At 36.8% G+C, this 27704-nt stretch overlaps 1 protein-coding gene across 4 annotated transcripts in view; it reads right to left on the bottom strand.

Moving 5' to 3' along the window:
* CNTN1 (contactin 1) overlaps window positions 1-27181 on the bottom strand; it is a 380108-nt gene extending 352927 nt beyond the window's left edge. For all 4 annotated transcript variants that reach the window (XM_077952290.1, XM_015151426.3, XM_077952291.1 and 1 more), the window contains exon 1: window positions 27028-27181. The gene's annotated coding sequence lies outside the window, so the exon portion shown is untranslated. The remainder of the gene's footprint in view (window positions 1-27027) is intronic.
* Between the last annotated feature and the right edge of the window lie 523 nt (window positions 27182-27704).

Genomic DNA, 27704 nt, shown 5'->3' with positions numbered 1-27704 from the left:
CCATATTGAGCACGTTATTTCTAACTGAATGGGCAACACTTGTTCAAGGGACAAATAAGTAAATGATTAACTTTAGTTGTTTAGTGTTTAAAAAGTTTTGAACCATAATAACATGCAGGTGATCAAATAATGCTTATCTCAAATAGCCTCTACTAAAAAAAAAAAAAAAAAAAAAAACCCTCAAAACATCCAAGGTGAGGGGAAGAAAATGTAATGGTACCATCCTTCTAAGGGCATCTTTGGAAAATGTTCTCCGATGAAAAAAAAAAAAAAAATCCCAGATATTCATCATATGAATAGCCAGGGCCCAGAAATGCACACAAAGGTCTTTTCAAATCAAGGTAACAGTAGAGTGAGAGAAAGTTTTGAAGGCTAGGTGTGACGTCCATTAGATGTAACTTAGAATCCAAGCACTATCACTTATTGACTCTAAACTTGTAACCTCGCTTGACCTCAGTTTCCTCATCTTTAAAGAGGGGATAGTAGTCTCTACCTCACAGTGCCATGTGAGGACTCTATTTAGTTGTACTGCTACAACATGATGGATTTTAGAACACCTTAGCGATTGCCCCTAGAGGCTTCTTTTTTTGCCCACTAGGACAAAAATGGTGGGCTCTACCGACATTACTGAATTCACCGAAGCCAGTCACCAGTGTCGACTGGAAGCTTCTCAGGTTCCTTATCAGAGAAGGCACTGAAAAACACTGGACACGGTGGCTCACACCTGTAATCCCAGCACTTTGGGAGGCCCAGGTGGGTGGATTATGAAGTCAGGAGATCAAGACCATCCTGGCCAACACGGTGAACCCCCATCTCTATCAAAAAAAAAAAAAATTAGCCAAGCACAGTAGCACGTGCCTGTAGTCCCAGCTACTCAGGAGGCTGAGGCAGGAGAATCACTTGAACCCGGGAAGCGGAGGTTGCAGTAAGCCAAGATTATGCCACTGCACTCCAGCCTGGCAACAGAGCAAGATTCTGTCTCAAAACAAAACAAAACCAAACAAAACAAAAAACAAACAAACAAAAAAAACTTTCATGAACCTCAGGAAATACCTTTACAATTATTCAGCAAGTTCTTGGTTTCAAATGAGAATGCACATTACTTTAAGAAAGAGATATCCGTCAGATGAGATAAAAGAAATATTAAATAGGCCCAATTCCATGTGAAAACATAAAAAAAACACTGAGAAAAAATTAAAACTTAATCTAATTTTAAGTCATTCAATGAAAAATTTAGAATCTTTCTTCTTCAAAGACAAAATACATAACCTATTTACAAAAAAAGCCCCATTTTCTTAGTAACTTTAAAGCTCACTAAAGACTGATTAATATAGACCTAAAGATGACAAACCTAGTTTTATAAGAATTCATGGGCAGAATTACTTTTCAACAAGGCCCTATTTTGCTGAAGTAATCTGCCAGGTGTCTCATGTTTACAGGAGTAATTTTATCCAGTGGTGCCCACAATTCTAAAGCCTCACTTTAACCAATGCTAGAAAAATAAAACTATATTTCTACATAAAACTGTGAAATGACTTTCCTCATGATGTCATAATGCTCCTTCAAGAAACTGACTTGAAATAAAATAAATGAAGTTCATTTGAAAATGACTGTTTATTTACAAATATTGACACCCAGTGAATGAGCAGAAATTCACTTATTTTGAATATCAATTTGGATGGCTAGCTGAAGTTTAAATAAGAATGTACTTTAGAACTGAAAGGAATAAAAACAATTTGGGGTCAGAAATCCAATGCCTATCAAGAATATAATAACTATACCCTGTGAAATTCTTCAAAGCCCTTTATACGAAAAGTAGCTCAGTATTCATTTTAGTTGAGTTTAATGGATTTATCGTTTATAATTTTAGGTGAATGAATGTCCTGTATTGATTTTCTTATTTATATATACATTTAGGTAAAACAAATAACAGTTTCTATACAAAGGTTCAACTGTGTTTCAGCTTAATACAAATGAATGTTAAAATCAAAGAGAGTGAGAGCAGTAATTTTAGTCAAATTTTTGCTTGTACTGGGTTCAGATTTTGATCTCAGTCTCCAGCAGTTACTGAATCAATGACTATGTGCAAGTTATTTCACTTTTCTGAGCTTTTCTTATAAAACAGAAAAAAATAACACTTTTGGCTAGCTGTGAGGGTTACCCAAAAATATGTACAAAAGGCTTTGTACACACCTATAAATATATAAACCATTATTTTCTCTTTCCCCATTGCTGGTGAAGATTAAATAAGATTATAAAACACACCTAAAAGAGCTCTGTAATTGTTAGCTTTAAAGTGTTATTAATATATATGGGAGCACATTATATTTATCTGTTTTTAAGTAGACTGATTTCTACATGGGTTCCTTAACATTAGAGAAGAAAAAGTATTTTTGGTGTTCCCTCTGATATGGTTCATTTATTCTTAGTATCAGAAGTTTGCCGTCATCTTGTCCCCGTAACTATGTGATAAGATCACAGACGGTTTTCAACTACAATTACAGTAATAATTGTTGCCAAATTCTGAATCTAAACTATCCATGTATCTTCCAATGCCCTTTTCCTTGAAGGCTAAGCCAATGAGTTTCAGATATGCTTGGAAATGCAGCTAGTGTCTCAGTCTCTAGACTCATTTGTAATTGCCCATGTCCAACACCCAGGTGATGTAGGCAAAACTTTATTCATAATAGCTATCAAGTGTATATTTTGAAGGATACATTGCTCCTTATATGGCACTTTCAACATTTGTTAGAGGTTGTCTCTTGTCTCAAGGTATTTAGATTTGTGAAGGAATAAAGAAGGAGAAGGAGAAAAAAGAGGAAGAGGAAAGAAGAAAAGGGAGGAGGAGAAGAAGACCAGGAAGGGGAAGGAGGAAAGGAAGGGATGAAAAGGAGGGAAGGAGAGAGGAGGAAGGAAGAAAGGGAGAGAGACAGGAAGGAAAGGAGGAGGGAGGGAAGGAAGGGAAGAAGAAAAGGAGAGAGAGAGAGAGAGAGAGAGAGAGAGAAGGAATGGAAGCATCTAGTACCCTTGTAAGGATGCTGGGGCCAGTCCCTCATTACTTAACAACCTCTTGCCATGGGAAAGTTTATCCTTTAAGCTTTTTTCCTTAGATTTTTTTAAAGCTACCTTTTGAGTTTACGGGAGGCTTAGGGACGATATTTTTAGAATGTCCTGTGTAGGCCTGACATAAAGAAAGTAGGTCTCAAGAAATGGTAGTTGTCTTCATATCTGCACATTTCCCTCCTTAACTATTATCCTCTATCCATTTCCCTATGTCAAGATGCAAGCCCAAACTAATTAAGTTTGAATGTCTGAATGGTGGTGCCCAGGCATCAGATCAGTGTTGTTAAAGTTACCCAGGTGATTTTAACATTCAGCTAGGTTGTGAGTCACTCTACCATCCTGACTTAAAATATTACAAATATCTGTGTAATTTAATTCTTAATCTCAAGGGTGCATTTACTAGTGATTTGTGATGGCAAATTACATCAAGTCCTCTGAGTGCTAAACTATAAGAGATTTGAAATCAGTTAATAAAAAAGCTTCAGAGCTGTTCCACTAGCTCCCCAAAAGGCTTGATTGTAATAAAAACTTGAGACCCTAACAGATTTATTTCTTAAAAGCAACAGGAATGGCAATATTTTATCCAACACAAGGGGAATCAAATGAAGACCTGGAAGATTACTTAGTTGTTTTTTAATATTAAGTTTGTGCAAAAGTAATCGCAGTTTTTGCCATTACCTTCAATAGCAAAAACTGCGATTACTTTTGCACCAATTAATAAAGAGGATTATTATTGATGTTAAAAGAAGGCAAAAAAAATCCTGCTAATGTGGCATTATCCTATGCATAAATGAATCTGTTTTGTTCTTTTCTCCCATTAATACTCTTGACGTCATTATCATTTTCTGAGATAAGATTTACCAGTTAACAAAGAAGTGTTGGTACCAAAGTTACTACTTAGGGCAGTGCTACCAAAAGGAGGCTCTCAAAAAAGCAGTACCACCATCACCTGGGAGCTTGTTAAAATGCAAATTATCAGGCCCCACTCCAGACCTAACGAATTAGACTCTTCGACAGTGGGGTCAAGGAATCTGTTTTAACAAGTAATTCTAGTGACATTCAATGTACATTCATTCTTAAGAATCATGGGCTTAGAGGAAATCTAAAACAAATGAAATTCAGTTCTTAATCCATGCTAACCCATTTTTAATTTTTCTACAAAAATGCTTACAAAACAGTTTTCTTTCACAGAGAATTTTTCAATCAGCTGCAGAATGACCATGAGGACTTGAAGTTCTTGTCCAAGGTCAATATTTATCTCTTTTGTCAGAAACAAAAGACTTTCAGTCTGTTTTTGAGTGAGTGGATCGCATACAGAGCATAGAGTTAAATATCGAAGGCATATTTTGTTTCAGCAGGTCCTGAGGCAGTAAGAATCCCTCAGGAGCTGGACAGTACAAAATCCAAAAGTTGCAGAAGCTGCAGAATAGTCATATGACATAGTCACTTTTAGCTCACTGAAATATAATCTTGCATTTTTGTTGCTTCATTTCTATTTAAAAAATTCATGTTAAATCGCATTTTTGACAACCCTGACATCTTACAAGGTAATCAGTTCAAGGTTGATTAAATGAAAGTCTGCAGGAAAGCTGATTCAACATGTCACTTCTTAAAACAAATAATATATAATATTGATCTCAACCTCTATTTCTGTGAAGATATAAAAGATAAGAGCATCTTTATAATAAAGGATTAGACATGCTACTGTATCTTTTCATTTTCCAGTAAAGGTGGATAACATAACTTCACAAATAATCAACATTTTAATCATGTCTATGTTGGAGAGATGGGGGAAGGTGCTATTATTCAGTAATATGGGATCCTTTGTGTAAGATTTACAGTCACTATCCAGCAACCCACTGAGTCCAGAAACACCCATATTGTTCCATTTTTCTTCATGAAGTGCCCAAACTGCATGTTTTTCTTGAGTTTATTAATGTTTTAAGTGAAAATCTGCTTTTTGAAAATCCAAAAATCTTTAATATGTGTCTATCTGTGAAGAATTTTCAAACAGACAAGATACTAAATCAACTCCCAATTTTAAGTTCTTTAAGTAGAGAACACTATTTTCTGAATAATACAAACAAAAAAAATAAAACAGCTGGTAATCATTCCCATCTCATACCACATAGATAGTCAAATAATAAAATAAGATCTTTCCAGTGATCAGCAGAATCCCAATTACCCATCAAGGAGGTCACTTGACCTCAACCTGTTCCTCATAGCAGTGAGAAATAGAGGAGAGTGTAATTTCATAATACTAGGGGAAAAAGGTATGATTCTGTCATTAAACAATAGACTTGACCAAAGCACTAAATGTGGAAAAGACATATGACTCTATTTTTCAGTGGTTCTCATAGTAATAATGCACAATGGTTTTGGATTGGACATTTCATTTACTTTTTTGTTTATTGTATTGGAAACATACAGAGCTCCTTCACTCTTCCTAAATACTGACTTTCTTCTCCTATGCCTTATGGCACATTTTTAACATGATAGGACCTTAAAAATATTACATCTACAGCACAACTTCTCTAGCACTTTCATTAGTCAAATGTTTTTTATGGTGTGTGGGGGGCATTTATATGTGTTATGTCATTCTATATAAATAGAAAAATCAACTGATGATATTATTCCAAATAGTCAATAGGTTATTAGTACAAAGAAACAGAAATCACCGAGTTTTTTTCTACATTTAAAAAATATATATATATTTTATTTAATATAATATAAACAAGTATGATAACAACCATGATAAAATGTTCCTCGGCATGACAGTTTTGATTTTGTCCAACATCAAGTTTATTTAAATTTCTGCTCAATTAATCCCTGTAATTAATCCCATGAACTATATCAATCCATGACGTGAGGGAGAAAAATACTTTCCTAGATCACATAAATCACTTCAATTATATTTTTGAGAAAGCATTGAAAAAAAATTAATCATATAGGATTTAAAATAAAAAGGCTCAGTTCATTTAAAAACTTTTTAATGGAATGTACTTGGTTTTGAAATGAATGCAAAAATAAGGTCCGGAACAGAAGCAGAGGCTAGTGGTGTTTTTCTTGCACAGTTTGCAGAACCATGAGCCAAATAAACCTCTTTTCTTTATAAATTACACAGCCTCTGCTATTCCTTTATACAAGGAAGAGTGTAAACAGAAGTGCCAGACTCTTTTTGACAACCAGCTCTCATGGGAATTAAGAAATAACTCACATCCCCAGATTACCTGCAGGATGACAGCAAGCTGTTCATGAGGGATCCTCCCTGGCGACCCAAACACTTCCCATTAGGCTATACCACCAACATTGGGAATTAAATTTCACAATGAGGTTTTGGGGAACAAGCATCCAAACTGTAGCATGTTACAATGGTTCCTGAAACTTAAAAGAAAAATCCAGAAGATGGTTTTATTAAAAAACCTCATTTTGAAATTTAATTCCCATTAATTCCTATGACTCATTTGGTGACAAAATCTGATCTTGACCTGAACTCATTTGTTAAGATAACCTGTTCTGAACTGGTTTAAGGCAATTTATATCTTATCTATTCCACTTTCTGTGAATATTCATAATATTCACAGTTTTTGCTGAAGCATGTTACAATGGTTCCTGAAACTTAAAAGAAAAATCCAGAAGATGGTTTTATTAAATTTCTAGCAATTGAGTTATATCAGTCAGCTATTGTCTGGTAATGCTACAAAATAAACATCTCCAAATTACAACAAGCATTTATTTTTTTCTTGCTCATGGGTCCACAGTTTGACTGGGCCAGTTACACTTTAGGCTATGGGGTTGGTTGGGCTTGCTCTAAGCTTTGTATTGAGTTCAAACTCTGTTCAGATCTCTCCACATCCCCCTTGGATCAGCAGGTTCCTAACATATGTAATTCTCAACACATATGACAGAGTATAAGAACCAAGCATTACTATCATACTAGTTTTTAAGTAAAAAATAAATAAATAAGTAAGAGATGCACATTTGAAACCTCTACTTTGTTCCTATCCACTACTGTTACATTAGTCACAGAAAATCATATGACCTAGCACGATATCAACTGGCATGGCAGTATGCTCTATCACAGTAGGAATAGAAGATAAATGAATACTTGCTGAAAAACAAATCCAAACTATCAAAATATTTTTCTAAGAAGAAAAATTGAACAGTGCTAATTTGTGATGAAAGGTCTAGTAACATAACATCTGAAAAGTATTCATACAATTTATGAAATAAGGATATTTTAGTGACCTAGTAAAGTACAGCTTTAATAAAATAATAAAAAAGCAGATTTCAAAGGTTATAGAGTGAATTCAAGGCAAAGAACTGTGAAATAAGCATAGATGAATGTTTAAAGAAATTTGGGGCTGGGCACAGTGGCTCACTCCTGTAATACCAAAACTTTGGGAAATTGAGACAAGACAATCATTTGAAGCCAGGAGTTTGAGAACAGCCTGGGAAACAGCAAATATAGCAAGACCCCTTCTCTACAAATAAAAATAACAGGCTAGCCATGATGGCAAGTGCCTGTAGTGCCAGCTACTTGGGAAGCTGAGGTGGGAGGATTGCTTGGACTCAGGAGTTTGAGGTCATGGTGAGCTACTAATTATATTACTGCACTCCAGCAAGGGAGACAGAGCAAGAACCTGTCTCTTAAAAAAAGAAGAAGAGAAGTAAGAATAGGAAGAGGAGAAGGAGGAGAAGTAAAAACAAAGAAAGAAAGAAATTTGGCTACAAAATAGAAGGAAAAATGACCATAGTCATTAGTTGGGGGTGCAAAAGTTTAAGGAGGGTTTTCATTTGTTTAATTTCTTCTGCATCATTTTTAAGATAAAGAGAATTAGCCAAGCATAAATCCTGACATCAGGAAGTCAATAGAGAGGGTAAGGTTTAAGATACAAGAAAGAAGTGAGAATGAATACAGTGAGGTCCCTAAAAATGTGAGGGGATATAACCCAGAACCCATAAGGAGAAAGAAGACTTAGACTGAAATTGACTTTACTTTTTCTCTGTAATAAATTGGGTGGAAGAGATATTGAAACTATAGTCTAGTAATTCTGAAAAGGGAAGAGAAAAATGAAAGAAAAACATAGCTAGAAAAGTTAATAGAGAAACATAACCCAAAAGTTTGAAGGTAGGAGAATTCTAAAATTGAGAGGGAAAGACTGAAATTTCAGTAGAAACTTCTGAGCACAAGAGAAAATTTCTCTTCATGTTGTGGAAAGTTGAGATCCACAGCATTGGTAGAGGGATCAGAAATATGAAAGAGAAGAGATTCCTCTCTCTGACAGGTTGAAAGGATAGCTGTAGAAATAGTGATGGTAAGGTGAAGCCGAATTTAACTAGGATATTGCACCTCAGAGTGATATTTGTGGTAATATAAGTATTAGTGTCTTCTTCTAGAATAGGTTCCAAAAGCATGTGGAGAAAGGCTGAATTTAAAATTCAATAATAGAAATAACTAGCTTATGTGTGAATTACACTATGAATCTAAAGAGAGAAAATAATTGTTGAGAACAGTAAGATTGTCTCTACCTGTATATTTGCAAGAACCTACAAGAAATTCTTTGGTTTTCCAGTATTCTTTTTAGAAACAGAGGATAATATGAATAAATAATATTTGTAAAAACAGTTGTAACACTGTTTTACAAGTCTGTACTCAAAAAATATCTTAAATGAATACAAGATCCTATATTCATATCTACCACCTTAGATCAGATATTAGATTTCCATATAAGTGGAAATTTATCAGTACAGTTATATCTCATTTTATTGGACTTCACTTTACTGCACTTCACAGATATTACATTTGTTTACAAATTGAAGTTTTGTGGCAACCCCATGTCAAGTAAGTCTATTGGCATTACTTTTCCAACAGCATGAGCTCACTTCTTATCTCTGTGCCATCTTTTGGTAATTCTCACAATATTTCAAACTTTTTCATTATTATTTTATCTGTTATGGTGATCTGTTATCAGTGATCTTTGATTTTACTATTGTAATTGTTTTGGGATGCCATGAACTGCGCCTATGTAAGACTTAATTGATACTTAATCAATAGGTGTTCTGATGGCTACACCAAAGTTAATGCCTGCATCTTTCTCCCTCTCCTCAGGCCTTCTCATTCCTTCAGACAACAATATTGAAATTAGTTCAGATAACCCTACAATGGCCTCTAAGATTTAGAAGATTTCATAAGATTTTAGCTGCCATAGATAGTGATTCGTCTGATGGTTCTGGGAAAAAGTCAAATAAAATGGCCTCCAAGTGTTCAATTGAAAGGAAGAGTCCCACGTCTCCCACTTTAAATCAAAAGCTAAAAATTGTTAAGATGAGTAAGGAAGCTATACGGAAAGCTAATAAAAAACCTAGGGCTCCTGGCCAAATAGCTAAGTTGTGAATATAAAGGAAAAATTCTTGAAAAAAATGTAAGAGTACTACATTAGTGTACACACAAATAAGAAAGACAAACAGACTTATTGCTGATAATGGAGAAAGTTTGAGTAGCCTAGATACAAAGTCAAACCACCCACAACATTCTCTTAAGCCAAAGCCTAATCCAGAGCAAGGCCCTGACTCTCTTCCATTCTATGAATGCTAAAAGAAGAGCTGGAAGCTAGCAGAGGTTGGTTCATGAGGTTTAAGGAAAGAAGCCATTTCCATAACATAAAAATGTGAAGTGAAGCAGGAAGTGGTGATGTAAAATCTGCAGAAAGTTATTCAGAAGATCTAGCTAAGCTCACTGATGAAGGTGGCTACACTGAGCAACATAATTTTAATGTAAACAAAACAGTTTTATACTGGAAAAAGATGCCATCTAGGACTTTCAGAGCTAAAAAGGAGACGTCAATACCTGGGTTCAAAATTTCAAGACAGGTTGACTTTCTTGTTAGTGGCTAATGTAGCTGCTGACTTGAATCTGAAGCCAATACTCATTTAACATTCTGAAAATTCTAGGGCACTTAAGAATTACACTAACTCTACTCTGCCTGTGCTCTGTAAATAGAACAACAAAGTCTGGATGTAGCACATCTGTTTACAGCATGGTTTACTAAATATTTTAAGCCCACTGTTGAGACCGACTGCTCCAAAAAAAACAATCCTTTCAAAATATTACTGCTCATTGACAATGCACCTGGTCACCCAAGAGCACTGGGGGAGATATATGAAGAGACTGCTGTCATTTTCATGTCTGCTAACATAATGTCCATTCTGCAGCCATGAATCAAGGGGTAATTCTGACTTTGAAGTTTTGGTTTTTTTTTTTTTTTTTTTAGGAAATACCTTTCAAAAGATTTTAGCTGCCATAGATAGTAATTCCTCTGATGGATCTGGGAAAAAGTCAATTAAAAATATTTTAAAAAGAACTTACTACTTTAGATGCCATTAAGTACATTTGGGAGGAAGTAAAATCAAAGTATCAGTATTAACAGGAGTTTGAAAGAAGTTGAATTTGAAGAGTTCCATATTTCAGTGGAGAAAATAAATGCAAAAGTGGTAGAAATAGCAAGAGAAATAGAATTAGAAGTGGAGCTTGAAGATTTGACTGAATTGCTATAATCTCATGATAAAACTGTGACAGAAGAGGAGTTGCTTCTTATGGATGAAAGTGGTTTCTTGAGATAGTATCTACTCCTGTTGAAGATGCTGTGAACATTGTCAAAATGGCAAGTAAGGACTCAGAATATTACATAAATTCAGTGGATAAAGCAGTAGCAAGATTTGAGAGATCAATTCCAATTTTGAAAGAAGTTCTACTGTGGGTAAAGTGCTATAAAACAGCACTGCATGCTACAGATGAGTCAACTGATTTCACAAACCTCAGTGTCATCTTTTTAGAAATTGCCACAGCCACCCCAGCCTTTGACAACCACTACCCTAAATCAGTCCTCAGATATCAGTGTTTAGGCAAGACCCTCTCCCAGCAAAAAGATTATGACTGGTTGAAGGCTTGGACAATTATTAGCATTTTTAGTAACAAAGTATTTTTTAATTAAGGTGTGTACATTTTCTTAGACATAATGCTATTGTACACTTAATAGACTACAGTATAGTGTAAACATCACTTTTATAAGCACTGCAATATCAAAAAATTTGTGTGACTCTCTTTATTGCAATACTGGCTTTATTGCAATGGTCTGGAATAAACCCACAAAAACTCCAAGGTATGCTCATAGCTTGCCAGAAACTCAATAGTTAATGAACAAATGTTAATAGAGAGTCTCAGTGGTACAATTTTGACTTCCAAAGTAAAAGCATAGTATGTGTAATATACCATAATTTCTCTCTAATGTAAAATTCAATAAATGGAAGAAAATGTAACTTCAAATTATATTCAAAATTCTAGATCATATAGTTTCTACTTGAGAGAAGTACCTAGGAATAAAAAGCCATTGGAAGAGTTAATATTATAAAATAAAGCATCAATTTTTGATAAGTTACATAAAAATTAGAGCAAGCAGCCTTTGCTCTTAGTTGTACATAAATTATGCTTCATTTTGCAGCCATGTTGAGAATTTGGTTGACTAAAAATATCTTACATTAAAATTAGCAGTCTAGAAACTATCTTTCCAATGGCTACCCAAGAAACTGAAAACTCCAAAATATTTTTTCTCCCTCATATTTTCCTCTTCATCTCACAATGAAACTCTTTAGAGACAAATCAGTCACCCATTATCAGTCATCAAAAAACATATCTGGACAAGCACAGTAGATTAGAACATTTTGTGCACTGAAATAAATTAGTATTTAACATGAAAGGAAAGGGATGCTCAGATTGGCTAGCAATGTTTGTAAAAAGCCATCCTTTGTTAGAAAAGAAGGAAGATGATAGAAATGAAAGAGGAAGCCTGTAATCCCAGCACTTTGGGAGGCCGAGGCAGGCAGATCATGATGTCAGGAGATCGAGACCATCCTGGCTAACATGGTGAAACCCTGTCTCTACTAAAAAATAATTTTTAAAAAAACTTGCTGGGCATGGTGGCGGGGGCCTGTAGTCCCAGCTACTCAGAAGGCTGAGGCAGGAGAATGGCATGAACCCGGGAGGCAGAGCTTGTAGTGAGCCGAGATTGCACCACTGCACTCCAGCCTGGGCGACAGAGCGAGACTCCGTCTCAAAAAAAAAAAAAAAAGAAAGAAAAAAAAGAAAGAGGAAGAGGAGAAAAGCAGTGAACAGAATAAGATAAAGAAGTAATGGTGGTGATGCCTCTGGCATTATGGTGATCCTTGAGGTATTTAAAAATTATTCTATAGGCTTAATCTGAACAAGTGTTTGTGTGTGTGTGTGTGTGTGTGTGCATGTGGCGCGCGCACACACACGTCTTTATATGTATGTTTTGTTGAAGCACAAGCATTAACTCCATCTAGGTTGATCAAAATTTTTGTTTCTGGAATGTGCTCTGAGAAGCAACAGGGACACTGCTAGAAATGCAGATTCCTGGGTCCCATATCAGATCTACTAAGCCAGAATCTGTAGGGATGGGCGTCAGGATTCTGCCTTTTTAACAATCTCAGGTAATTCTTATGAACTGTAAATATTGAGAACAGCCAGTGCCTTATAATATATCAGTTATACAGCATATATATTATCATGATCATAACTACCAATATGGAAGAAGTAGTGTGGGCATCTGCTAATAAATAGACAACCTTCCTCTGGGATTTTCAGAATATGAAATATTATTAGAAAATACCATTTCTAAAATATTTTCTTTGTTTACTTTTAAAAACCCAAAACATTACTGTGTTTTGAGGGGTCCTATAAGTTTGAGGCAGTGTTCTAGGCACTGAAGATTCAAAATAAATATTGAAAAGACATATTCTCCACTCTTACAATCTAGTAAAGAAAGGGAGACATGGACAGAAGTATGGCTAATGAAGTGTTATAGAGGCTATGTCAGAAGTTTACACAAGGTACACTAGGAACACATGAGGGAGGTTTCAATCTGCCCAGGAGAAGTCAGGCCAGGAGAAGCTTCCTGGAAAATGTGGCATAGAGGAACCTTGAAAAATGAGCAGAAGTTTTCCAGATATACAGTGAAGACACAGGCAAAGATTTCTCCCTGGTTAAAGCATCAAATGATATAGTTTGGATCTGTGTTGCCACCCAAATCTCATGTCAAATCATAATACCCAATGTTGGAGATATGACCTGGTGGGAGATGATTGGATCCTAGGGGTATATTTCTCATGAATGGTTTAGCATCAACCCTTTGGTGCTGTTCTTAAGATAGTAAGCTCTTCTGAGATCTGGTTGTTTAAGTGTGTAGCACCTCCCCACCACTCTCTCTTGCTCCTGCTCCTGCCATGTGAGATGCCTGCTCCCTCTTTACCTTCCACCATGATTGGAAGCTACCTGAGGTCTCCTCAGAAGCAATGCCTGCATTATGCTTCCCGTACAGGCTGCAGAACCGTGGGCCAATTAAACCCCTTTTCTTTATAAATTACTCAGTCTCAGGTATTTTGTTATAGCAATGCAGGAATGGACAAACACAACACCTTAAAAAAAAAAAAAAAGTTACTTTTGCCCAGAATTCTAAAACCTATTATAAAACATTGAAAAAAAAAAAAAAAAAAAAACTATGATCTGATGTAAATGGAAAAATTCTCTATTACTACCCATTATCAACAGTGCTTACTTCACCTCAAACGCAAGGAAGTTTATGATAAATAAAGTATATAAGCATATGCAAACTGAGCAGAAGGTCTATGGCAAACATGAAGCAGAAGTAATTCATCAGAATTCAAATAGTGGTGTCAAGTCAAAGGACACTGCAAGCAATTGTGAAGGAAAATATTCTCTGGATGAAACAAAATCCTGAAGAAAAGGCTGACACATTTTAATTCCCTAACAAATCAAATAATAGGCAATCACTAACTGAGAAATACCACTGTTTTTGGACACTCAAAAAAGGACCCGTATTGTCAATATACCTTGGCATGACTCTTCCCTGAACACTGAAGGCACTAAAAATTGACAGAAAGCTAAGAAGAAACAAAGAAGAAATTACACTTGCTATATATCAGTAAATCTTTGTGACTTCTCCATATATAATGTTATCAGAGTATCAGAAAATAGAGGGATTTTTATTGCAGGGATAAGCTTTTCACATGCTGAGCAATGATTCTCTGAGCACATTTCAGTATGACTAACATAATCATTTAGGTCAGTAGCAATGGCAATTTTTCCTCTTTACAACTAATCACTTTACCATTGTAAAAATAAATAAGACAAAAAAAAATTCTCAGTCTGGTGATGTGAGGCATGAGAAGATACAGGGAATAGCATTTTACAGAAACCATCAGTTTAAAATATCTCCAAAATCCGAGTTTTACTGTACATCTTTTCCTTAGTGATTTAGTCATATTGTAAATGACTATTTCTTATACCCCCATAACAGATATGATTGTATACAAACAGGAAACCATACGTGTTTATAAAAATAAGCAAGGTAGTATTCTAAGCTGTAGCTAGGGATGAAATCCTAAGCCTAGGACATCTGTGAATTTTTATGGCTTTTAAAAAGATATGTGTCTTAGCCAAAATCAAGAAAGAAGCTGTGAAATCAAAGAAGTTGTGAAAAAGATGAAGATGAAAAAATATGACTCTATGTTTAATTTTCTTTTCTTAACTACTCAAAGAGAGTTTTCATAACATACCTAACAGCAAGATGAAGTCAATAATACATTTACTACTAGATCTTATTAAAAGATGATTTGGAGAGTATGGGCCTACCAATTTTTCAACATTTCTTATCAAGTGAATGATCTACACATGCTGTTTCAAATCTAGACTTATTTTCTTTAACATTTTTGAAATTACAGTCCTTTCATATCTAGTATCTTTCTTTTACGTCATTAAATCCTAAAATAATTATGAAATCTGATTAAATCACTGCCTTTCTTTGAACCATTGCTCTGAGAATAAGACACATACTTCAACACTTTAAGGAAACTTTCTTTTTCTGCTCTTCAGCCACATATCTTGCTACTGTACAATTTATACTATACCATATTTCTTTATTTGTTTTTGTTATTTGAACCAGTCATGCTGTTCTTTGCTTCCAGGTCTTTACTTGTCCTCTGCAGAGGACAAGAAGATGTTGGCTCTCCTTGGATCAAAGCACCCATTCGCAGTTTTGAACTACCTTTTTATCTATTTCACACACTTAGTTTAGAAGACTCTTGAAGGCAAGAAAAAGTCTCACTTAATCATTACTATATCTCTAGCCCCAATGCAATGTCTACCACATGGTAGATCTGTGTTTCTGTTTTCTTTCTCTCTCTCGCTCCCCACCTCCTCTCACCAACAATATAAATAAAGGAAAGAAGGAAATATTATTCACATCACTTCTTTCCATTTCTAGCTAGCAGAAGAGACTACTTTGTAGATTATTCATAAGAAACAGGGCCCTTTTCATGTCTAGAAACTCTTCTCACTGAAGATCAAGCAGCTCTGAGAGGGTCATAAATAGGTCAGTGAGAAACAGGCACCTGCCTAAGTAGCCTAATTACCTAAATCGAACCTGGAAAACAATCAAATGAGACCGATACAGCAAACTTAACTTCCATGTCTATTTTCACGACTTCAGAAAATGAAGCACTCAAAGTAACAGGAACTGAGTAAATTTTCCAAAATTACATATCTACTAAGTGCCAGAATGTAGATTTAAATCTTTATCCATTGAAAAGCTGTAATACTAAAAATAACAATGAAAGCAGGGGAGTTTTGGCTTGAATTTTATAAAACAACTTAGGATCCACTTAAATAAACTGAAATGTTTTTACAATTCCAAAAATAACTGAAATATTTTTATATAAAATAGCAAAATTTAGTCTACAGGGAAATACCAATTTTTATGTTTTATGATCTCTTTAGCACACAGCTATGCTTCATTTATATTATTTTTTCAGTAATAATTTGATTTGGAAATATAAAATCCAAAGGTATTTGAAAGACTGATAATAGTACTAGGGAGAATATGCAAAAGCAGACATTCTTATTCATATTTCTAGGATTATATATAAATCACTATAGTCTTTAAAGGGCAACTTGGAAATACCAATAATCTGTAAATATAAATAATATATATATAATATAATATATGCATTATATAATATAATATATAATAATCTGTAAAAAAATATACATATATATATATATACACACACCTTTTGACTAGCAAGAAATATCTTAGAAAAATATTCCCAGGAATATACAAAACTACACGCAGAATAATGTTTTTGTAGCACTCTTTTAAAACACATTGGAAACATTACCCAAAGTTCCAACAATGAGACAAATAAATTGTGTTTTACGCAAAGGGATACTATGCAAGTACTGAAAAGAATGTGTTGGCACTGTAACATGTGGAAAGAAAAAGTTGTCCAAAATAAAAGGAAGTGGCAGAACACCATATATAGTATAATTCAATTTTGGGCCGGGCACAGTGACTCACACCTGTATTTCCAGCAGTGTGGGAGGCCAAGGCGGGTGGATCACCTGAGGTCAAGAGTTGGTGACCAGCCTGGCCAACACGGTGAAAACACGCCTCTATTAAAAATACAAAGAATTAGCTGAGTGTGGTGGCAGGCTCTTGTTATCCCAGCTACTCAGGAAGCTGAAGCAGGATAATCACCTGAACCTGCGAGGTGGAGGTTGTGGTGAGCCGAGATCGCACCATTGCACTCCAGCCTGGGCAACAAGAGTGAAACTCCGTCTCAAAGAGAAAAAAGAAAAACAATGTCTAACAAATTTGAAAACATGCATAGGAGAACTATCAGTAATAACACAAAACGGGAAACAACCCAGGTATTCAACAACAGAATAAATATGTATATTTTGGGGGCATTCATTCAATGGAATTCTACAGTACAATGAAAATAAATTATTGCTACATGCAAGAATATTGACACAGCTCACAAAAAATTTTGAACAAAAGGAATCTGGGCCAGGCATGATGGCTCATGCCTGTAATCCCAGTACTTTGGGAGGCTGAGCAGGGAGGATCATTTGAGGCCAGGAGCCTGAGAACAGACTGGGCAACAAAGCAAGACCCTGTCTCTGGGGGAAAAAAAAAATCTGATACAAAAATGCATACTTCATGATTCCACTTATATAAATTTCGAAAACAGACAGAACTATTCTACAGTCTTATTAGTCAGAAGCTACCTTTGGATAAGAGTAAGGCGATAGTGATTAAGTGGGGCTGGAAGAGGGGTACCTGGGTGCTGACAAAATTCTTTCTTCTGAGTTGAGTGTTGATTTCATAGGTATGAATACTTTGTCATAGCTCATTGAGCCAAATGTTTTCTGTATTTCTGCTATTCTTTAATTAAAAAGGGAAGAGGAAAGAATGTAATAACACGGTGTTTTACTGAAAATTGATGTCTTAGGTTCATTACCACTCAACTTGTGCATAAACCAAAATTTGAAAATAACATTTTTCGAGAAAGCAGGTTAATTTTCAAATAATCTGAAAGTTGTTATGCTCTCCAAAATAATATAAATAGACCAAAAGAAAAATAAAGTCAATCTATTAGGCATTTACAAATATTTTAAATTAAATTACACTGCATTTAATGTATAAAAATAATTTACAAAGGAAAGTTTTATCTGATATAAAATTCTGTCACAGTAAACAGCTTGAGTTTCAAGCTAGAATATCATAAATATTGTTCATAATATTCATCTCATCTGTTACAGTTAGCAAATCTGTACTTTTAGTAACCATGACAATTAAATACTACCAGATTAGAAGCCTTAGGAGAGAATTACTGTTTATCATTTGAGATGTTAGAAAGCAAAATTAGGGCAGAAATGCATAAAAACTTCTGGTGCTTGCGTCAAAATTCTAATGATTGGCCCATTAGAGGCATATTTAAATGACACATTGTAATGGTCCAATTCATGCTTGGGAATCTGCACCATGTAAATTACTGTCGTGAAAGATATTAATAAGATATTCAAAAATAAAACATATGCAAATTTAGAATGATTTAATTCCTTGTATTAATACTAAATTTATTTAAGGGTCCAGGGATAGATTCGGGTCACTTAGAATAGCAGAGTTTTAAACTGTGACTCACAAAATACTAAAACCAGCTCTCATGAGCCCTGGGTTGGTGCTGAATAACACAGTAATTTAAAAACTCGGGCTTCAGAGTCAGACAATCTGGGTGTGAATTCTAGCCTCTGCATGCATTAACTTTTAATAACTAACTTTCCTGATCTGCAAAATTGGAATAATACACTTTAAAAAACCTTTTCACTGGTTTTGAAAAGTGTTAAGATGGTCATGTGCAACACATTTTTTTAAATGCCCAACACAGATGAGTGCTCAATAAGTGATTGTTAATAACTGAGGTACAATTATAGAGAAGACATTTGCACAAGTCAAATTTGAAAAATCAATCTTATATCTCGGTGTTTATAATTTTCAAACTAGGATAGATCACCATTCTAACTAACTACCCATCTATTTTTCATAAATTTCTTTCTCAACGCTTGCACTATTTCCTAAAAAACGCATTTGACCCCTCTGGTTCTCCAAGATTACACTGAATATATGCTAAGCCAAAAACTGAAGACTAAAGTTGAACATTGTCTACTAAATTAAGAAAATCCAGAATTTTTTTTTTTTTTTTTTTTTTTTTTTTTTTTTTTTTTGAGACAGAGTCTCACCGTCGCCTAGGCTGGAGTGCAATGGTGCAATCTCAGCTCCCTGCAACCTCCGCCTCCCAGGTTCAAAAGATTCTCCTGCCTCAGCCTCCTGAGTAGCTGGGATTACAGGCATGCGCCACCACGCGCAGCTAATTTTTGTATTTTTAGTAGAGATGGGGTTTCACCATGTTGGCCAGGCTGGTCTCAAACTCCTGACCTCGTGATCTGCCCATCTCGTCCTCCCAAAGTGCTGGGATTACAGGCATAAGCCACCATGCCTGGCTGAAAAAAAAATTTTAATAACTCAAGTTAAAAAAAAAAAAAAAGTAAGGGAAAGAGCATTGTACTTGTCACCTAACATAAAAAGACACGTACTTCAAAACAAACAAACTGAAAAGGGTAATATGGTGGGTGGGTGGGGGTGTGTGTGTGTGTGTGTGTGTGTTCTAAATGAGCAAGTAACTATAAGACTTAAAGATATGTCTAAAGCAAAATGTTCTGTCAGGTGGTTTCTTCTCAGATTACTAAAAATCAAAGCAAAAACCCTATATAGGTATAATGTAATACATTTTTACTACATGGCTCAGGACTTTAAGGGGATTATTATTATCAAGATTGTTGTCCTTAACCTAGACAAAATGATGCCAGTCATCTCTCAGTGAAATGTTCTGGGCCAAGCATAACACATAGGACACTCAACTATGAGCCAGATCATCTTACTTTTCCAGATTTACCACTAACGTGTAACCTTCGGCAAATTACTTACTTCTCTGAGCTTATTTTTTTTATCTATAAATGTGGATAACCATGACGTTGAATCTAATTTTCAAGACTGTTATGAAGGATCAAATAAGGCTACGCATGTGACCATACTTTGTAATCTGCCAAAGATGACACCAATGGAAGACCTTCTATTAAAGAAAAGTGAAATTAACTTTGCCGTTATTTAATTCCTACACAGCTAAATTTATACATCTACATTATCCATGTAACTATACATTCCTCTTTCCTTTTAAAATGCAAAATTATTTAAAAGATATTTATTGACTGATTTAGCAATTTGGAATTATTAGCTGTCTTAGGCATGCTTTTCATTATAAAATTCCTCATTAAAAAATAAAATCTCTCTTATTTATCCTGTATAAATCAACAAAACCAGGAAGTTAAGTTTTGAAATATTGTGAAGATTGATATAATTTTTAGTTTTTATTGATTGGTTTCCAGGGTAAAGATATGAATCTTTCATTTGTTGAAATCCTAAAAACTAATTTAGTCTTAACCTTCTTTTATTCATTTCTTCAGAAAATGTTTATTAAGTTTCAACTATATGTCAGGTCCTCTATCAGACACAAAGAAAAATAACGTATGGCCTCTATCCTCCAGGACTTACAGTGGGGGCAAGAGACAAGTAAACAATCAGTACAATGTAGTATGGTAAGTGACATGGCAAGGATATCCACAGGTCACTATGGGAGTCAAAATTTAAGACTGAGAATTCAGGGAAGTCCTCCAAGAAATGGTAGCACCTGATCCAAGGCATGAAAAGGTTAGGTCAGTTAAAAAGCAGACAAGAAAACAGGTTATTTATGGGAGAGAATAGAACATAGGGAACATGGGAGGGTGTTGGGAGAAAAGAGAAAACAAGATGCATTAGGAGAAGGCAAACAGTTCAGTTGATTGACATTGTGGGAGACTGGAGATGGGAGAAATTTGATTAATGAGAAAATGAATCTAGAGAAGTTACCAGGTACCATTTAATAAAGGACTTTAGGTGCAATGCAAAAGACTTCAGACATCTTATTAATACAACAAAAGGGGAACTTTAAAAACTTTCAGCAGAGGAAGCATACGATGAGATTGACTTTAGAAAGACAACTGTGGTTATGACATATAGAATGTACTCAGGAGAAGGCGGCTATGAGAGAGGAGAATGAAATAGGGACTTCAAACTCTGAATATCTGTTTTTTACACAGAAAACAAAGTTGTAAAAAAATTTAAGTGGCTGGTCTCATGGCCGGGCGCTGTGGTTAACGCCTGTAATCCCAGCACTTTCGGAGGCTGAGGCAGGAGGATCATGAGGTTAGGGGATCGATACCATCCTGGCTAACACGCTGAAACCCCATCTCTACTTAAAAAAAAAAAAAAAAAAAACCACAAAAACTTAGCCAGGCATGGTGGCGGGCACCTGTAGTCCCAGCTATTCAGGAGGCTGAGGCAGGAGAATGGCGTGAACCCGGGAGGCAGAGCTTGCAGTGAGCCGAGATCATGCTACTGCACTCCAGCCTGGGCAACACAGCAAGACTCCGCCTCAAAAAAAAAAAAAAAAAAAAAAAAAAACATTAAGTGGCCAGCCTCAAAGCACACTGCAAGTAACTGACTGAGCTAGGTTTCATGCAAAGCTCTGCATAACTCTTAACACCTATGCACTGAAGAACCGGGCAAACTGCCTCTCATAATAGAAACTAATGCAACCAGCACTAAGCATTTAGAGTGGTAACAAAACAGGGAAGGAAAAGCAATGACATGCTCAGGTCTACACCATCAAAATCAAGTACAGGGGTGAACAATTATCTAGTGAATTAAGGACCATCTGGATAATCCTGGCAGAAGCAGATTTAGTGCCTGAGTCATTCAGATAATTGTGCAAACAAAGTGCCCTGCTCTGGCTGAGTAACCTGGCCATTAATATCTTCCATAGTGCATTCTGCCCTGTGGCTCTTTTGAAATGGACAATAGTAGCTCAGAAAGAATTAAGGTACTATTCACTTCATGGGGAGCTGCCTAAAGAATAATGGAACCTTAATAGACTGAGTGAATTTTATGTGTCCCCAGGAGCCATTTCGCACTGGGATATACATATGATATACATAAGCCAGATTCTGCTTCAAAGGAGGAAAGAAGTTCAGCATTAGCACCGTCATATGTTGTTTTTATATTCAATTCTCCGTTAAGTGGCAGAAAGTTTTCTGAACCTGAAAGCTACAAAGAGACACTACTGCAAATAGATTTATAAACTACAGTAAGGCTATACATTTCTCTGTGTTAGAAAGCATTTTTTAAAATGCAAAGAACAAGGTGAGGAAAATTTTTGCGGCATACCACAGATTTCCTATTACATGAGAAAATATGAACACTCCAATAGTCAAATGAAATTCACAAATTAAGAAATACAAAGAACCAATAAATATAATAACATTTTTGAACTTATCCAAAATCATATGAACCATAACTCAGGAGAAAACTAGATGCATAATTTATACTGTCAAAATGATCCCAATTTTAAAAAATAGTACCAAGTGTTAATGAGAGTATGGCCAAACTGGTACAACCACTGGTAGAGTATAAATCTGTGCTTACATTTTGGGGGAAGCAATTTGCCAGTAAGTGTTACAAAGCTAAAAATATTCACACTTTTGCCTGGGTAACTTCTAAGAAGCTGTCATAAAGAAATGGTCAGAAATGCAAATATTAATATATATAAAGGTTCATTTTCATGACTGTGCAAAACTGAAAACAATCTAAAGATCTATTATAGAATATTGGCAGCCAAAAAAAAAAAAAAAAAGAAAAACATGGCTAGTAAGAATATTAAATGAAATGAATAAATGTTTATGGTATATTAAGTTTAAAAAGCTAACAAAAGTGAATGTTCACTATAAACTCAAATCCATAATTGAAAAATACTTATTTATATTAATAGAAATAAGACTGGAAGATTGAAATAGGATCTCTTTGTTTTGTGGAATTTGGTGGATTTTTCTTTATTCCCAGTATTTCTTTAATGATTCTAGATGTCCTTATAATAATAAAGTACTATTTTCAATGTGATATTAAATAGACTTTTGAATATAACTTTACACAGTAGGTCATTCATATTATTGAAGTGAAATAATGCCCCATCCTCCTGCTGCTACATTTCCAAGGTCACACAACTAATCAGTCCTATTGTCAGGAGTTGAACCTGAGTCTCTGGCTCCAAAGTCAGTGCTCTTTAAGATTTGAACTAAAGTACAGTGAAAGTTTCAAAGGAAAATAGAAGCATTAATGAAAATTGAAAGCACATTATACCAATAATACATGGCATCTTAGATTAAAGCAGATAGACTTATATATTGGAAGATTTGATAATATGCCTACTGCACTCATCCAGGCATGGAATGCCAGATGAAACTAGTGCTGGAATAAGCAGAGAAAGATACAAATTAGAGTTGAAAATAAAAATGAATTAATTACTGACTATATGGTGAACACTTGGCCTAGAGGAAAGAAAGTCATAAAAAGTAACTAACTGGCTGGACGCGGTGGCTGACGCCTGTAATCCCAGCACTTTGGGAGGCCGAGGCAGGCGGATCATGAGGTCAAGAGATCGAGACCATCCTGGTGAACACAGGGAAACCCCGTCTCTACTAAAAATACAAAAAAATTAGCTGGGCGTGGTGGCGGGCACCTGTAGTCCCAGCTTCTCGGGAGGCTGAGGCAGGAGAATGGCATGAACCAGGGAGGCGAGGGAGCTTGCAGTGAGCCGAGATCGCGCCACTGCACTCCAGCCTGGGTGACAGAGAGAGACTCCATCTCAAAAAAAAAAAAAAAAGCCTGTAAAGTTGTAGTCTCCATTGATAAAAGCCAGTTTATGAATGATGCCTATCCATGGGGAAAAACGAAAACCAGTTTTCATCTTGTACATTACAATTGCTATAAACAGCACTTCTATTATTAATAGCTATGCTTTATGAGTAACTACCATGGGCCAAACCCTATTTTGAATGTTTAACATGCATTATCTCACTTAATATTTTAAAAATCACAAAATCCTCTCATGTAAATGCTATGATAATCCCCAATTGACTTGCTGATATTCGCTTAACTGCATCGTGATACCTAAATATTAACACCTGCAGGCTTCCTCCCAAAGCCTGTGCTCTTAGCCAGTAGGATAAGTGTAAAGGAAATGGCTAATGGGAGGAAGATTAGGAATGGAAATGCAGAAGGAGAACTTTATTTTCAGTAAGATAAATTGTCATCAATTTGGGGTATTTGCTTGAAAGCTAGAAGTAGAAAGAGAAGATAAGAGAGAGACAAAGAAAGGAAAGTTAGAAAAATTAAGAAAAAAGTATGGTATCAGAGCATTGTAGTGTCAAGGAGCAAAATTTCAAGAACAAGATGGACAATATGGAAAATAGAAGGTCAGAAGAGAACAATGAATAATACACCAATAAAAAAGAAAACAAACATTGGAATTGAGGAGGAGGAGCTTACTGGTGAGTTAGAATAGGTTGTGAGATATGATAGAAACCATGGCCAATTTGCATGTAGAAAGAGATGGAAATTGAAGGATTGGTTGATGTTTTTGAAATAAGGCAATTACAGAGCATATTTTGTATACCGAAATATAAATTGTCTATTTCAGCTCTTTCTAGTTGGTCTCAAGGGACACAAGGTACAAGAGAATACATAGAACCAGTACATAGTCAAAACCCCTACTGGAAAACTGAATCATTCTATGGAAGGATATAGAAACACTTTATGTCATCCATTACTCCTCATGGAGAGGATAGTTTCCTCCCAATACACAGCCTTCTACCAAAAAATTATCCCCAAATCATTGCAGCACCCATCTAGCTTCTTAGGATGATGCTTCCTGAACAAGAATCTTTAAGGCTACTTATAATAGGACTGTGTTCAATGTGGTGGGGTATACAAAAAGATTATAAGCATAGTCTTTTTCTGCAAAGTACTTCCTAATTAGAAAACGAATCAGACATACAAATGAGGATTAAGCAACAAAATAAGACTAAGCATGATTAAGTTTCCAAGTGAAAATAGTCTACTAGAGATTCTGAAGAGGAGTGATCGTTTTGTTAGAACACTGAATTTTAAAATGCATTTCGTTGATACATACCAATGTATCAACCAATGTACAATAAAATAATTATGTATTGTTATAATTACCAGTAGTAGCTCTATTTATTAATGACCCACTATGTGCCCATCCCCATGACAGAAACATGCATACTTTTTTATGACCCTCATAGCAACCTGAAAATTCAATGCTATAAAATTCCTTTTGAAGACAAGGAAACAGATTCTCAGAGTTTAATTAACTTGCTCCAAATCAGATCATTAGGAAGTTGCAGAGCAAAATTAAAAGCCAGCTCGCACTGCCTGTGATGATAACTTGGTAGATTAAATCATTTATCTTCAAAATGACTTGGCAAGTTAGAATTTTGTTTTTAAAACACAGAATTAATTTTTGTAGGGATACATGTCAGGCTAGAACTGAATAAACTTGGTTTATATTGTTTCTGGTATCAACATTGACCACATTTTGTTACCAGGACCAAAAATCCTGGGAAGCTAAAAAGTATTCTATTTGAGGGGAAACTGCTATGCAGTATAATTACACAGCAGGTTGTTGGAATATTCAAGTTTTCAGAAGACTTTAAACCAATCACTTGTGTCCTCTGAATCTTAGTTTCTTCATCCGTGAAAATGGAAAGGTTGTCATCAGGAATAAATAATTTCGGGGAATGGCAAAGATAAATGCACATACATCAATCTATAAAAGAAAGTTCACGTAGTACAAATAGACGTGATATGAAAAAGCAGTACAAATTTAAATATCAGGTCCACAAGTAAAATCTGTACAAAGAAATACATCAAATCTACACCCGCAAGGGTTCTAACAGTTCCTTAGTCTCGGAAAGTGGGTGGATCCATTCCCAGTTCCCCAAATGCTGTTAGATATAAGTTATCACTCAAATAAATTTACTACCAAATAACCAAACCACTATGCCGAGTCTAATAAAATATCCCAGATACGGCATGTATTAATTTGATTTGTGTTACACTTCGGGCTGGTAAGGTTCATATGTACACTTAGAAAACTGAAAAAATGCAGCGAAATGGATGAAGATCATATGGGCACTCTAAGAATGTTTTCAAAATACTGAAATATTGAAAACATGAAATATGACATATTGAAAACATGAAATATGAAATATTGATCTTTACGTGAGTTACAAAAACATTATTTCACGCAGGCTTTCAGCAGTCTGAATGCTTCTCTGGCTTTTCCCCCAATGGAGAATTGGATTCCCTTTTGCCCCTCCCACTCAGTGCTTCCAGATTGCTTGAGAAGGCCAAGGCAGCAGGCTCAGCAGCAGGGAAGCCGGGCTGGGTATGCAGGAGCTATATATAGCTCCACCTTGGAGATGTGCACACATAAGCACACGTACGAATACCCATGCCCAGTCTGGCATGAAAATAAATAAATAAATAAGGAAAGGTCACAGCTATCCCCTCTTCCTCCTTCCCATCATCCCAATTTTTCAGGAATTTTCAAAGCAGGGTGTCATCAGTCCCAGAGGGTGATGCCGCGTCGGATTTCTCTGCAATTCTTCTGCCTACTGCTCCCAGCAATCTGACTCCTGCAGGAACCGGCACTAGGCCAACACCTACTACCCAGATGCGGTCACCTAGGGAGGCAGCCTCGCAGCCGCTCGGAGCTCATCCGGGCACAATCACTTGACTCCCTGGGAATCCCTGAAGCCAAACCCACCTTTCAGAAACTAGGTGTGAAGGTGGTTCCCATAGACAGCGCCAGGCTAGGAGGGAAGGGGCAGTGGCTCCGCGGTCTCTCCCTCCCGCCTGCGGCAGATCCTGGAGAAGGGCCGGTGCCTTCTCAACGGAGATGTGATTAATCGGAACGTTGCCCTTCGAGTTGCAGGGATTGTTCCCCACCCCCATCTCCTGAAGGGAGCTAGATCTTAACAGAGGGGCCAGGGGACAAACAAGTCCCTTCTTCCCCTCTCCGCAACCGCTCCCAGGTTTTCGGGGATGCGCTAGCCAGGCGCCCAGGTGGGATGGGGAAGATCAGCAGGTGCGGGCCGGCGTCGGGAGCGAAAGATCTGCGCGCCCCGGGCTGCCGACCTCTCTGCTTCCCCACCCCTCCCCTGCCGAGGCGATATGGCATCCCTGGGGCGAGTTCCCGGCGCTGGCGGCGGTGGCAGCCTCCGAGAGGAAAGTTAACGAGACACAGACCCCAGGCTCGGAGCCCTCTCCTAGGGCACTGCCGTCCTGCCCTGTCCGGCACCCCAGGTCTCCGGCATCCCGCACCCCTGCTTCCCCGCACCCCAGCTACCTCCGCCCCAGTCCTTCCAGCGCCGTACTTCACGGCGAGAGCTGCAGCGTCCACAGGAGATGTGGGGGTGACGAGGGCGGGGCGGGGCTGGGGGAAGGGAAGCAACAGCATGGAAATGCGCATTCTTTATTTTATCTGCAAAGAAGGAAAAGTCCGGCTTCCTACCTGTTCCCTGCTCCTGCTCGCCTCGGTGCGGCACAGCTGGACCATACCCTACAGGTTTCCCACTTCCGCGGCAAACACCTGGGAGCGCATCTCCCCACCCGCGCCCCTCCTCGCCTCGGCGGAGCCCACCCTGGCTACTTGACAGCAGAAGCCCGGCCTTTTAGGGCGGTTACTGGGGCAGCGGGGAAAGTGGGGCGGGGACCGCATGGAAAACCGTGTCTCTGATTGGACAACAGGGATATCACTCTCACCCCCAGGACCAGCGCAGGCTGCAGACTTGGGTAGCTGCTAAACCCAACTGCAAAGGTTCTCTGCAGTGCCTGAAACCCAAACCTGCTGCTACCGAATCAAGGCTCCTTAGCTGGAGAGAAACTGGTTTGATGACTTGTCATTTGAGGCCCCAAGAGGGAGGGATGGGCCAGGCATAACTAGACACCCAGCACTTTCCTGAGCTTCCCTGAAGGGACCATCTGCTCCGGGAGATTTGTCAGGCGAAAATATCAGGGCAGCGCCTCATAGAGAAGAATGAGCTTCGATTGGGAAATAATAAGATACTTATGTGGGACAAAATACACACACACACATGCACACAGGAAAATAAAACGATGTGAGGATTCTTTTTTAAGTTTCCATTTTTGCCCAGATGTAACATGGCAGTTTTTCTTGAGAAAAGACTG

Source organism: Macaca mulatta, chromosome 11 (genome assembly GCF_049350105.2).
Source record: "Macaca mulatta isolate MMU2019108-1 chromosome 11, T2T-MMU8v2.0, whole genome shotgun sequence".
NCBI lineage: Eukaryota > Metazoa > Chordata > Mammalia > Primates > Cercopithecidae > Macaca > Macaca mulatta.
The sequence above is the reverse complement of the archived record's forward strand: the minus strand, read 5'-3'. Positions and strand labels throughout refer to the sequence as shown.